The sequence below is a fragment of the Apium graveolens genome, chromosome 10, assembly GCF_009905375.1.
Source record: "Apium graveolens cultivar Ventura chromosome 10, ASM990537v1, whole genome shotgun sequence".
NCBI classification, from domain to species: Eukaryota; Viridiplantae; Streptophyta; class Magnoliopsida; order Apiales; family Apiaceae; genus Apium; species Apium graveolens.
This window is the reverse complement of record NC_133656.1, coordinates 106,649,319-106,662,176: the sequence shown is the minus strand read 5'-3', so window position 1 is coordinate 106,662,176 and position 12,858 is coordinate 106,649,319. Positions and strand designations below refer to the sequence as shown.

General features: G+C 40.2%; 1 non-coding gene across 1 annotated transcript; it reads right to left on the bottom strand.

Annotated features, from left to right (window-relative positions):
• Positions 1-237: 237 nt before the first annotated feature.
• On the bottom strand, positions 238-344 carry LOC141694683 (small nucleolar RNA R71). Its single transcript, XR_012563969.1, has one exon. It is a non-coding gene; the product is annotated as a small nucleolar RNA R71 (small nucleolar RNA).
• Positions 345-12,858: the final 12,514 nt, after the last annotated feature.

Genomic DNA, 12,858 nt, shown 5'->3' with positions numbered 1-12,858 from the left:
TTTGGGGGTTCTCCTACAGAAGATCCCAATATGCACATCAGGGATTTTATCGAGATCTGCGACACTTTCAGGTTCAATGGGGTGACTGAAGATGCTATCAAGCTGCGACTCTTTCCATTCTCTCTGAGGGATAAAGCAAAGTGCTGGTTACATTCTCTACCACCAGGGTCTATCACCACATGGGAGGATCTTGCTCAAAAGTTTCTCACTAAATTCTTCCCGATGGCGAAGACTGCTGCAATCAGGAATGCTCTTACTCAGTTTGCTCAGTAAACTGGAGAATCTCTGTGTGAGGCTTGGGACCGATATAAGGAGATGCTAAGGAAGTGCCCACACCATGGCATGCCTGATTAGATGATTATAAACTATTTCTAAAATGGTTTGGGTGCTCAGTCTAGACCTATGCTTGATGCAGCATCATGAGGAGCCCTGTGGGCTAAAAGCTACAATGAAGCTTATGAACTGATCAAACTAATGGCTGCTAATGAATACCAGAATCCTTCTCAAAGGCTAACTCATGAATACCAGAAGTTTCTGGAGGTGTTCAAGAAACTTCACATCAACATACCTTTCGCTGAAGCTCTTGAACAAATGCCTAGTTACGCAAAATTCCATGAAAGTTATTCTCTCTAGGAAGGTGAAGCTTGATGACTTAGAGACCGTTGCTCTTATAGAGGAATGCAATGCTGTACTACAACAGAAGTTGCCTCCGAAGCTTAAAGATCCTGGAAGCTTCACTATTTCATGCACCATTGGAAAGATGTCATTTGACAAGTGTCTACGTGACTTGGGAGATAGCATCAATCTGATGCCTTTGTCAAACTTCAAGAAGCTTATCGGACATAATTATGTGGTTCCACAACCGCTAGCTCTTCCAGCACCAAACCATGCCCTTTTGTTCGAAGAAGTGGCCAATCCTTTACCTCTTTCACCTAACACTTTGAGACGGGTTCAAGAAGATATGAGTCTCATACTTGCAGGGGGGTCTGCGAGACAGGAACAAGGTCCTAGACAAGGTGTGAATTCTCACTCATCTAAGCAATCTCAGACTCAATCCTTAGATTCTGTCACAAAGAAAGGTAACTCCTCTTCTCCTGTTCTTGAGGATTTGCAAGGTAGTATTCAAGTTCAAAATGGTGTCTTGACTGTTTTTGTGCCTAAAGATTCTGAGAATATGGATAAACTGAATGTTGATACCACAGAACCTGTGATTTTACCTGCTCATAATTCCTCCCCTTTGGAAAATTAGAGCTCTATTGTTGCTAAGAATATACTAGCTGTTGGTACTAGTCAAAGCCAAAATGTTCAGATTACTTTTAATGAGGATGGTTCCGCAACTCTAAAACCACCAAGGGAATTTCTTCAAAATGCAAGGAAGATGTGGAATACTAGTATCTTGGGCCACTTCATTGGTGGTAGTTTTGACTTTAAATATGTGCGAGATTTCGCTTTTAAAATGTGGAATAACAAAGGACTGGTTAGAGTTTTCTACAGCTCTAAAGGATACTTCACTTTCAAATTTGATTCGGTTCAAGCAAAAAATGAGGTCTTGGCTTTAAACTCTGTTCAAATTGGTGGTAGAACATTGTATTTAGCTCCATGGATGGAAGCAAACAAATTTTAAAAAAATGTGATTGAATTGGTTCCTTGTTGGATTAAGTTCGAAGAAGTGCCACACTCTTATTGGTCAAGGGAGGGCCTTACTTTTCTAGCCAAAGCAGTTGGAGTACCTCTGAAATTTGATGAATTTACGGCCAAATTCGAACCCACAAAGTATGCTTCTATTTAGGTATTACTGTCTTACTCTAGTCCCAGACCTGATTTTATCTGGGTTCTGGTTTTGGATGAATGTGGGGAAGAAGAACTTGTTAAAGTTAGTATAATTTATCCTCAATTACCATAATCCTGTAGTCATTGTCTTGCTTTCAGGCATTCCTTTTCTAGATATATTCATAACCCTAATCCAGTTAAGCCAGCTCCTAGAAATAGGCTAGGTGGTGTTATTCCTAGAGCTGCAAAAGCAACGAAAACAAACATTCATGGCAGAGAAACAAATCAAACAGGGACAAACAATGTTCAAAAAGATAAGGGTACTGATGTTAATCCAGTTGTCTTTGGAGAATTTCTGGGATGTGACTTGGTGCTCGATAATGATCAGACTCTAGAAGATGTGCAAATCAATGAAGAAAATGTGTTGATCCCAAATGGTGATGGTGCTATTTTGGAAAACTGTGATAAAGATTTGGACATTGTTCCGGTTGAGGATTTGGCAAATTCTGAGAATCAAGCACTGGTATTAGAGCAAATTACCACAGATGCTGATCAGACTGTATCAGAGGGTTTGGAGAATTTGGAGTCAAACATACTTGGTTTGATCTCTACTACAGTTCAGGGAAATGATTTGGAACCTTCTCAACTACCTGTTGATAAACAGATTGATTTACCAGCTAAATCCCCAGGTCAGAAACGTCGACGTGGGCGTAGTCAAGATGCTGCCCGTAACCCTGCACCTGCAACACCTTTGACTCGATCTAGTGCTCTAAAAGCTTCCAGGGCAGACTTAGTCGATGAAGACGGGTTCACTTTAGTGGTCAACTAGGAAAAGCCCTGTCAATAAACGGAGTCCCAAACTGGCATTGCAGCCAGTTAGCCTCAGAAGGTTACAATGATTTTTGCAGCTTGGAATGTAAGGGGCATCAACAAAGCCCCTCATCAAAAAGAGTTGCAAAATTTCATTACTGTCAATAATTTGGATTTTATGGGAATTCTGGAAACAAAAGTTAAGAGTGATAAGGCTTTAGCTATCTCGAAGAAAATCAAAAAAGGGTGGAAATGGTTATTGAATTATACTCACCATTACAATGGACGAGTATGGGTTGGATGGAATCCTGATGTCTGGGATATTTCGTTGCATTCTATGACCAGCCAGGTTATTACTTGCAATGCAGTTTTTTTGGAAAAGAACCTCTCTTTTCTAGTTTCTTTTGTGTATGCGCATAATGACGCGATTGATCGAGTTCCTCTTTGGAACTACTGCTTGAATCTGAGTTCTACCACCTCTCCTTGGTGACTTCTTGGGGATTTTAACTGTGTGGTTAATCTTAGTGAAGTTTCTGGAGGTAGGGAGTACTTTACCCCGACCATGCAAGTTTTTCAGGACTGTCTTGCCAGTTGTGGTTTGGGCAGGGTTCGCACTGTGGGAGATAATTTCACATGGACTAATAAACGTCTCGCTAATCCCGTGTTTAAATGTTTAGACAGAATGGTGGCGAATGGGGTTTGGTTTAATCTTTTTACTGAAGGGAATGTTTTTGTTAAGCCTCGCAGTCTTATGGACCACAATGCACTTCTTTTCGAAGAACCAATGCAACTTCAAAAAATTGGAAAAGCTTTCCAGTTTTTTAATTACATGATTGATGTCCCAGCGTTTCAGGATTCTGTTGAAAAAGCTTGGTCTCTGTCTTGCTCGGGGTCATGTTATGCTAAATTTGCTCGCAAGCTTAAGGAATTAAAGGTTTTACTTCGTCAACTAAACAAGGCTCACGACAACGTCTCTTCTAATGTGTTAGTGGCTCGAGCTAACCTTGAACAACTCCCAGTGAATATAATATTCTGAATTTAGCTCTGGCTGAGGAAGAATCTTTGTACTTGCAAAAATCTAGGGTTAGATGGATGGGCCTTGGCGATGGAAACAACTCCTTCTTTCATCAACAATGCAAAGCTCATTGGAACCGAAATAAAATTTGGTGCTTGAAAATGATTCTGGGAATATGGTGCATGGCCAACATCTTTGTGCTAATGTAGCTGTTCAATACTTCCAAACTTTGCTTGGGTCTGAAGTCACTCACTCTCCCATTGACCTAGACGCTGTTGATTATCAGGTTTTGACAGATTCTCAAGCCACTACTCTCAGTGCTGCTGTTAGTGATGTTCTTATTTACAACACCTTGAAGAAAATGAAGAAGAACAAATCTCCTGGACCAGATGGGGTTAATGTCGAATTTTTTCTCGCAACTTGGAGCACTACTGGTACGGATTTCTGTAACTCAGTCAAGTCCTTTTTTGCCACAGGGTTTCTTCCTTCGGGTATAAACTCGACTCTCATTGCCTTGATCCCTAAAGTTGACTCACCTACTAGAATGGCTGACTTTCGTCCCATTTCACTTTGTACGGTCATGTATAAATGCATAGCCAAGATCATCGCATCCAGACTAAAATTGATTATGCCCATAGTGATAGATATTGCCCAATCTGCCTTTATACCTGGGAGATCCATTTCAGGCAATATTCTGCTAGCACATGAATTGTTTAGAGGTTATGGGAGGGATACTGGGACTTCTAATTGTGCCCTAAAAATTGATCTTCATAAGGCTTTCGACTCCTTGCATTGTGACTTCATTTTAGCTATCTTGGTCCGGTTTAAATTTCCTGCCATTGTGATTAAGTGGCTGAAAGCATTCTTATTTACAACCAAATTCTCTGTTAAATTAAATGGGATCATTCATGGCTATTTCAAAGGGACGAAGGGTATTCGACAAGGCGACCCTTTATCACCCTACATTTTTGCTTTGTGCATGCAAGTTTTATCTGGGTTGCTCAGGTTTTGACAGATTCTCAAGCCACTACTCTCAGTGCTGCTGTTAGTGATGTTCTTATTTACAACACCTTGAAAAAAATGAAGAAGAACAAATCTCCTGGACCAGATGGGGTTAATGTCGAATTTTTTCTCGCAACCTGGAGCACTACTGGTACGGATTTCTGTAACTTAGTCACATCCTTTTTTGCCACAGGGTTTCTTCCTTCGGGTATAAACTCCACTCTCATTGCCTTGATCCCTAAAGTTGACTCACCTACTAGAATGACTGACTTTCGTCCCATTTCACTTTGTACGGTCATGTATAAATGCATAGCCAAGATCATCGCATCCAGACTAAAATTGATTATGCCCACAGTGATAGATATTGCCCAATCTACCTTTATACCTGGGAGATCCATTTCAGACAATATTCTGCTAGCACAAGAATTGTTTAGAGGTTATGGGAGGGATACTGGGACTTCTAAGTGTGCCCTAAAAATTGATCTTCATAAGGCTTTCGACTCCTTGCATTGGGACTTCATTTTAGCTGTCTTGGTCCGGTTTAAATTTCCTGCCATTGTGATTAAGTGGCTGAAAGCATTCTTATTTACAACCAAATTCTCTGTTAAATTAAATGGGATCATTCATGGCTATTTCAAAGGGATGAAGGGTATTTGACAAGGCGACCCTTTATCACCCTACATTTTTGCTTTGTGCATGCAAGTTTTATCTGGGTTGCTCAACAAGGTTCCTCCAGGGTTTCGTTATCACTGGCGTTGCAGAGAGATGGGATTAACCCATCTGTTTTTCGCAGACGATGTTTTCTTTTTCAGTCATGGCTCTCAAGTGTCTGTAATGCACATCATGGACTCCATAGAAAGGTTCTCTACTTGGAGTGGTCTAGTCCCGAGCATCCATAAGAGTAACAGCTACTTGTGCAACTGTGATAGCAGTTTTACTACTTGGTTTGATACTTTGTTAATTCCGCGAGGTACCTTACCAGTTTGGTTTCTTGGAGTTCCGTTGATTACCTCCCAGCTCTGTATCAACGATTGCATGCCTCTTATCAGCAAAATAACGAGTAAACTGAACTCATGGACTACGTTACTTCTATCTTTGGCTGGGAGAACTTTTTTTCTCAAGTCAGCTATCTGTGCTATAGAGGCCTTTTGGTGTAATCACTTTCTTCTTCCAGCTATAGTTCATGCAAATATTCAATCTCTTCTCACAAGGTTCTTATGGCGGGGTAATATAAATCAAAAAGGCGGTGCAAAGCTTTCCTGGCAAACTGTGTGCCTTCCCAGAGAGGAAGGAGGTCTTGGTTTAAGGAACATGCTCGAATGGAATAAATCTCAGATTATCTGTCATTTGTTAAAGGTAGTAACCAAATCCAACACCCTATGGGCCTCCTGGGTGAACAAAACGGTGCTCAAAGGTAAAATTTCTGGACTACAAAAATTCCTTCAGATTGTTCTTGGATATGGAAAAAACTGTTAAAGCTGCGTCCTTTGGCTATGCGCTTTGTGTCGTTTAAAATTGGAAATGGCGAGTCTATCTCGATTTAGTTTGCTCCTTGGTGGCAACATACATGTTTAGCATCTTCTGTGTTCTCCCCCATTATTTCTCAGAGTGGATTGCACCATAACGACAAACTCGACGCTATTATTTGCAATGGTGTGTGGTCTCTCCCAACAGCAAACTCTCGAAGCCATCACCTTGACCCTATGCTGGTACATTGGCTTTCAACCTTTGACCACCCAACTTTGCATGCAGGGCCTGACCTTCTTTTATGGAATGACATTGATGCTTCAAAAGTCAAACCTTGGCATATTTGGGATTCTATCCGGTTTAAAGCAGATTTGGTTCCGTGGTACAAGGGAGTTTGGCATAAACTTCGGGTAAATCGGTAGGCTCACCACCTTTGGGTTATATGTCATGGCAGACTCCACACTCTAGCTCGTCTGCATAGATTCAGTCTAGTGGTTTCTCAGTAGTGCTTCCTGTGTATTTTTGGTCGAGAAACAGACTCCCATCTCTTCCTGTATTGCTCGTATAGCAGATGGGTTCTTCGCAGCCTTATGTCCCCTTTTGATATCGCCATCCAAGGAGAGACTTGGAACAGTTTCATTGCCTTTCTTATAGATCTCCCGGATAAAACTAAGAGCTTATTAGCACTGTGTTGTGCTCAAATTTTCTTCTTCCATATTTGGCATGAGCGTAATTCTAGAGCTCATGACTCGGGAATCCTTGGACCTAGGAAGCTTTTAAATGAAATCAGGAAGGACTTTGTTGCTAGACTTCAAAGCTCGGCTTGGTTTTCTAAAATGTTAGAAAGTAGACCAGATTTTATTCACTGTACTAGCTTGTAGTAGGGTTTCTTTGTTTTGTTGCTTTCTATCTCCAATCTTTTTGTTTAGATTGGTTATAGATAGTCTCTCTATGGCCTGTCATAGAGCATAGGGTAGATCCCTTCTGTTTCCCTTTGTTTGTTGATATATACATAATTTAGCAAAAAAATAATAATAATTCACGCAAGTATATGCATTCGCAAGTAATATAGAATGATTTCTAGTTCGTTCCCACAGAGACTCTGATTAATTATATTTAATTAACACTTACTCAGCAATGTATGATTATTCTTCAATTCCAAGACAATAACAATTAAGGTTAGTAAACTAATAATTACTATGAGAATTAAACACCTGAATTAATAATATTAAACACACATGAGATCCTAACTTCATTACTACTTCATTCAATAGTTATTGTTATTAACCTTAGCATGTAATGGTGATGATATTAATCGAACAACATGAAACTGATAAATGCCAACTTTCGTTGTACGAATACCATTCTACCAAGCATCCACAATTAAGATAGAAGTTGAATAGGCATCAATAATGTTGAGACCCTATATGTCTACATAATTTGAAAACATAATGATTTAAGCGCAAGTTATTCATGATGAATACACAGGGCAAGTAAAACGGTTAGAGTTACCCACTAATCATGTATACAATACATGAACCTATGCTAGCATGGCAAGTTCTAAATCTCAAGATTCACTGTCGCTTCACAAGAGATTAAAAGACTATCTTACATGTTCGCGACGTATATAAGACGAATAAGCACAACCTATACTTGATATCATACAATCACCACATACCAAGGTATTAAACAATTAACTAAATAATTTTATAGTAAATCCGCTAGGATCCCATGATCACGATTAGCCCATAATAGAACTCATCGTCACCATGGGTTCATATAAAAGCATGATAATAACACAACGATATAAGGCTAATAAAATACTTAATAAATAATGAAGTACGTAACAAGAGTATTAAGGTTCAAAGTATAAAGAAAACTAGCATCCACTGTTACAACAAATTAAAAGAATCACAAAATAAATGTATGCTTCCTCTTCTTTGTTGATGCGTGCTAAAACCGTCTTCTCAATCTTCTTGCCCTTGCTCTTGATAAAGAAAACGTCTTCCCATAAGGTTTATATAATAGCCCAAGAGAACCAGCGTCAACCGAAGCCCAATTGTACTCGAATTAATAAAATCAAGATTCTGAAATTCCGCACGCACGCGGTCGCCTGCTGTCTCCACGCGGCCGCCTGCTGGCACGCGGTCACCTGCTCCTGGCGCACGGCCGCCTGCTACCCTTCTGGAAAATACTTTATTTTGCTTCTGTTTTTGCTGATTTCTTCGCTCATCACCCCTAGACTGATTCCAAGCACTACCTTATGCTTTATTTGATGAAAACCACCTATCTAAGCAAGTTATACCCTGAAATGCAAAAACACTAGAAAACGCGTCAAATACACAAAATACTTGAGTTCAAGACACGAATTCAAGCCGTTATGAGACGCTCTAAGTGGTATAAAATGCCACTTATCACACCCCCAAACTTAAATCAATGCTTGTCCTCAAGCATCACAGACTCAAACTTAGAATAAAACATGTATGAATGCAACTTATATGAATGCATCGATCCCCTCGCGATGACTAAACCAACCAACACATGACATATCAACAGATGCAATTAGGCGACTAAAGATCAATCAAATCACGCAAGCTAACATACAACTAAAAACGTGGTGTGTGCGAATGCTTAACATATATGCTTCGAAACTAGATCAATCATCATAACTTAATTATCCTCAAGGCAATCATAAGCTTATACGAAGAATATATTCTAGACACAAAATGACTTATAACACTTCAAGATTATTGGAAGTTTATTACGGAATCATGCTTTTATTCAACACAAAAAACAAATGCTTATTTGATCGTGCAATGAGTGAGGTCCACAAAAGACTTATGCAATGGTACCCATTTAGCGAGCGTTAGGTTAGCGGATCCCAAACTATAAAAGCCTTAGGTCACTAGGCACAAAGTCCCCTAAAAACTTAATAACTCGAATACAAAAGAGCCCACTCGTGATCAATTGTGCATTAAACCATACTTTTTTTTTCTTTTTTTTTTTCCAATTTCTGAGCAAGTGTGTTTTGCTCCATCTTGCTCAACCGTAGACTACTCGTATACAATAAGAGCCGGCTACTAGCCATTTGACGCCTAGCCACAACTAGCAATGAATTCCATTTTTTTTCTAATTTTTATCTTTTCATGTCTTTTATCATTAAGAGCCTAACATGCATTCTAAGCATAAGCAATAGATTAACCTCAAAAACCATCAAACCATGATAATAATCTAGTCATTAAGCATACTCTAAGGCTTAGTGAAATTACAACTGTTTCTAGCATGCATATCAACCTAACAAGATTCAACATCACTTTAACGTTATCACTACACTCGCATCAATATCACATATTAATAGGTAAAGCAACACAAAGGGATCATGGTGTATGCATGAGCTATATGACATGATAAATAAAGCTATAAATCCTTAAAAAACTATATGGCAAAAATATGTAACTAGATGAACTAAACTAACATGAAAATGCAACTACATGACACACACACAAATATGTTCCTTAACTACTACCCCCAAACTTAAAATCTTCACTGTCCCCAGTGAAGGTAATAGAAAGGAACACAGGGTATACCTACTCAAACTAATCATCATCATCACCCTCAGAGGGTGGAGTGTTAGGAGGTGGATATGCAGAATCCTCACAAAAAATGGGCTACTGAATGTAAGCTCCAAGGCCTCTAAATGCAGTCCCAAGTGCTTGGGTGAGCTCCTCCGCAAACCGACTCTGCGACTCATACATCGCATCCATCCTCCTTGAAAGCCTCCTGTACTGGACATCAACCAATCCTGAACTTTCTCCTCCCTGAGCTCTCGAAGAGCCTGCCACTTCCTGAGCCTGACTAGGCCTAGCCATGGTAGCACCAGCTGCTGGAACTCCTCTTGGAAGGTGATACCCCAAACCATGTGACTCGGGCTCTCCACCCGTCCACTCCTGCATCACATTCAAAGTCGATGAATCAATCGGAGTGGCCAGCATCTGCAACTGCTAATAAGAAGGCCACTGGACTCCAACTTCCTTGCAAAGCTTCGTGATAATAGAGGCATACGGGATAGAATATTGCGATTTCCCCCTCAAAAACTTCAAAATCCCTTGGTAGATGTACTCACCAAGCTCCACATAATATTCATCATTCAGAATTCCCCATAACAACCTCGCCCTCTCCACCATAACCTCATGTGCATGCAAAAAAAGAAGAATATTAGCACATATAAATGAATTCCAAGCACAAACATACCTGTTCATCGTGACAGTAGGGAAACTACGATAATCGTTGGATCCCCTTTTAAACTTCCACACTGTGCCCGGCTGACAGAGAGTAGCAATAATCAAGTCCAAATTAAAGTCCTCAGGGGCCTTTGCATTCCAATGCTCCTCTTGTGGTTTCCTTTGTCGCTGTCCAATCACCCGGCGATTCGCCTCGGGCTGATAATCAACCGTAAGCCCACGAACAACAGAAAACCCATTCTTGTCGGTGTTGGCATTCGCATAGAACTCGCGAACGATACTCATCGGAACCGCCTCAGGTGACTCGCAGAATGTAATCCATCCCTTCTCAGCAATCATCGGTAACAACTCACCATCACTCCCTGAAGGCAAGAACCCCCTCTCCCTCATAATAGGCTTAGTCAGAAGCTTGGTGTACTATACTTCAGCAGCCCCATCCAACAATCGGGGCCTCACAGCAGTATTCCTCGAAGAATCAGTAGCAGTCGGATTGGTGCTGCTGCTACCCACAGTTCGTGATCTCTTTGGGGCCATGAAAACTGAGAATAAGAGTTGGAGAGTTTGTGTTTGGTGTGTAGGATAGATTTTGTAGAGTGAAAGTGTGTGAGATATGTATGGAGAGGTTATATGTATTTATAGAGCAAAATTAGGGTTATAAGTTAATTAGGAGTGGGGATTGTGGCAAGGTATAGGGGAAAATCGTGGGTTAATGCGGTATATATTATTGTGATTTTTTTATTTTTTTGTTTGTTTTTTAGGCTGAAAAATGATTTTTCAACAGTCAGGGACGCACGCGGCCGCCTGGCACCAGCACGCAGGTGCCTGCTAGGCTTCTGGATTTTTTTTTCTGCAATTTTTTTTCTGATTTTTTTGGGTTTTTGGATATAGTACTATATTCTAAGGTGTCCTATGGTCTCATATCTTGGATTTTCTCCCAAGAAGTGCTTATTTTACGTTATTAGCTTGATGTGGAGTTATGCGATTAAGTTGATAATAAAACGATACTAACCACTTCACGGATTGCCATTTCCCTATAGTAGTGCTTCAATCTCTGACCATTTACTTTGAATGATTGGCCCGAATCGTTCTCAAAAATCTCCACCGCTCCATGTGGAAACACAGTTTTGACGATAAATGGTGCATACCACCTTGATTTCAACTTTCTAGGAAAAAGTCGGAGACGAGAGTTGAATAGAAGAACTTGTTACCCCGACACGAATGACTTAGGCGATAGCTTCTTGTCATGCCACCTTTTTACCTTTTTTTTATACATTTTATTGTTTTCGTACGCTTAAAGTCGAAATTCATCAAGTTCATTTAACTGAAGTATTCGCTTCTTCCCAGCTGCATCTAGATCAAGGTTTAACTTCTTCAATGCCCATAAGCCTTATGCTCAAGCTCCGCAGGTAAATGACAGCCCTTACCATAGATAAGTTGAAACGGGGACATCCCAAGTGGAGTCTTGTATTCTGTTCTATAAGCCCAAACAGCTTTATCGAGCTTCAAAGACCAATCTTTCCTTGACGGATAAATGACTTTCTCTAGAATGTACTTGATCTCTTTATTAGACACTTCAGCTTGACCATTAGTTTACGGATGATAGGCAGTAGCAATGCGATGATTCACATTGTAGCGTTGCATCATAGAAGTGAACTTACGATTGCAAAAATGCGACCCTTCGTCACTTATGATAACTCGTCGCGTTTCAAACCTTGTGAATATCTGCTTATGAAGAAAACTCAACACTACCTTTGCATCATTAGTCAGTAGAGCTTTAACTTCTACCTATTTCGAGATATAATCGACTGTCAGCAAAATGTACTGATTATTGCAGGACGAGATAAATGGTCCCATGAAATCGATTCCCCAAACATCGAAGACCTCAACTTCAAGTAGCACATTTAAAGGCATCTCATCCTTTCTGGAAAGATTCCCAGCTCTTTGGCAACGATCACACCTTAAAATGAATTGATGTGCATCCTTAAACAACGTAGGCCAGAAAAAACCTGCTTGAAGAATACGAGCTGCTGTCTTTTCACCACCATAATGTCCACCATAAACTGTGGAATGAAAGTCTCGTAATATCCCCTCCATCTCACAGAATGGGATACATCTCCTGATGATCTGGTTAGCTCCTTATCTAAACAAATATGGTTCATCCCACATGTACCACTTCACCTCATGCAGAAACTTCTTCTTTTGAGCCACATTCATATTATGAGGATTATATTGCTAACAAGATAGTTCACAATATCTGCGAACCATGGCTCTTCCTCTTGAATTACGAACAACTACTCATCCGGAGCAATGTCTTATCATGTGAAATAGAATCGGGTAGAATCGGGATTCTCCAATTTAGAGAGATGGTCAGCTACTTGATTTTCAGTACTTTTTCGATCCTTGATCTCTAACTCGAATTCCTGTAATAAGAGAACCCAATGAATAAGTCTAGGCTTCGAATCCTTCTTTGAGACCAGATAGCGGATGGCAGCATGATCAGTGAACACTGTCACCTTTGTCCCAAGTAGATAAGATCGAAATTTTTTGAAACTA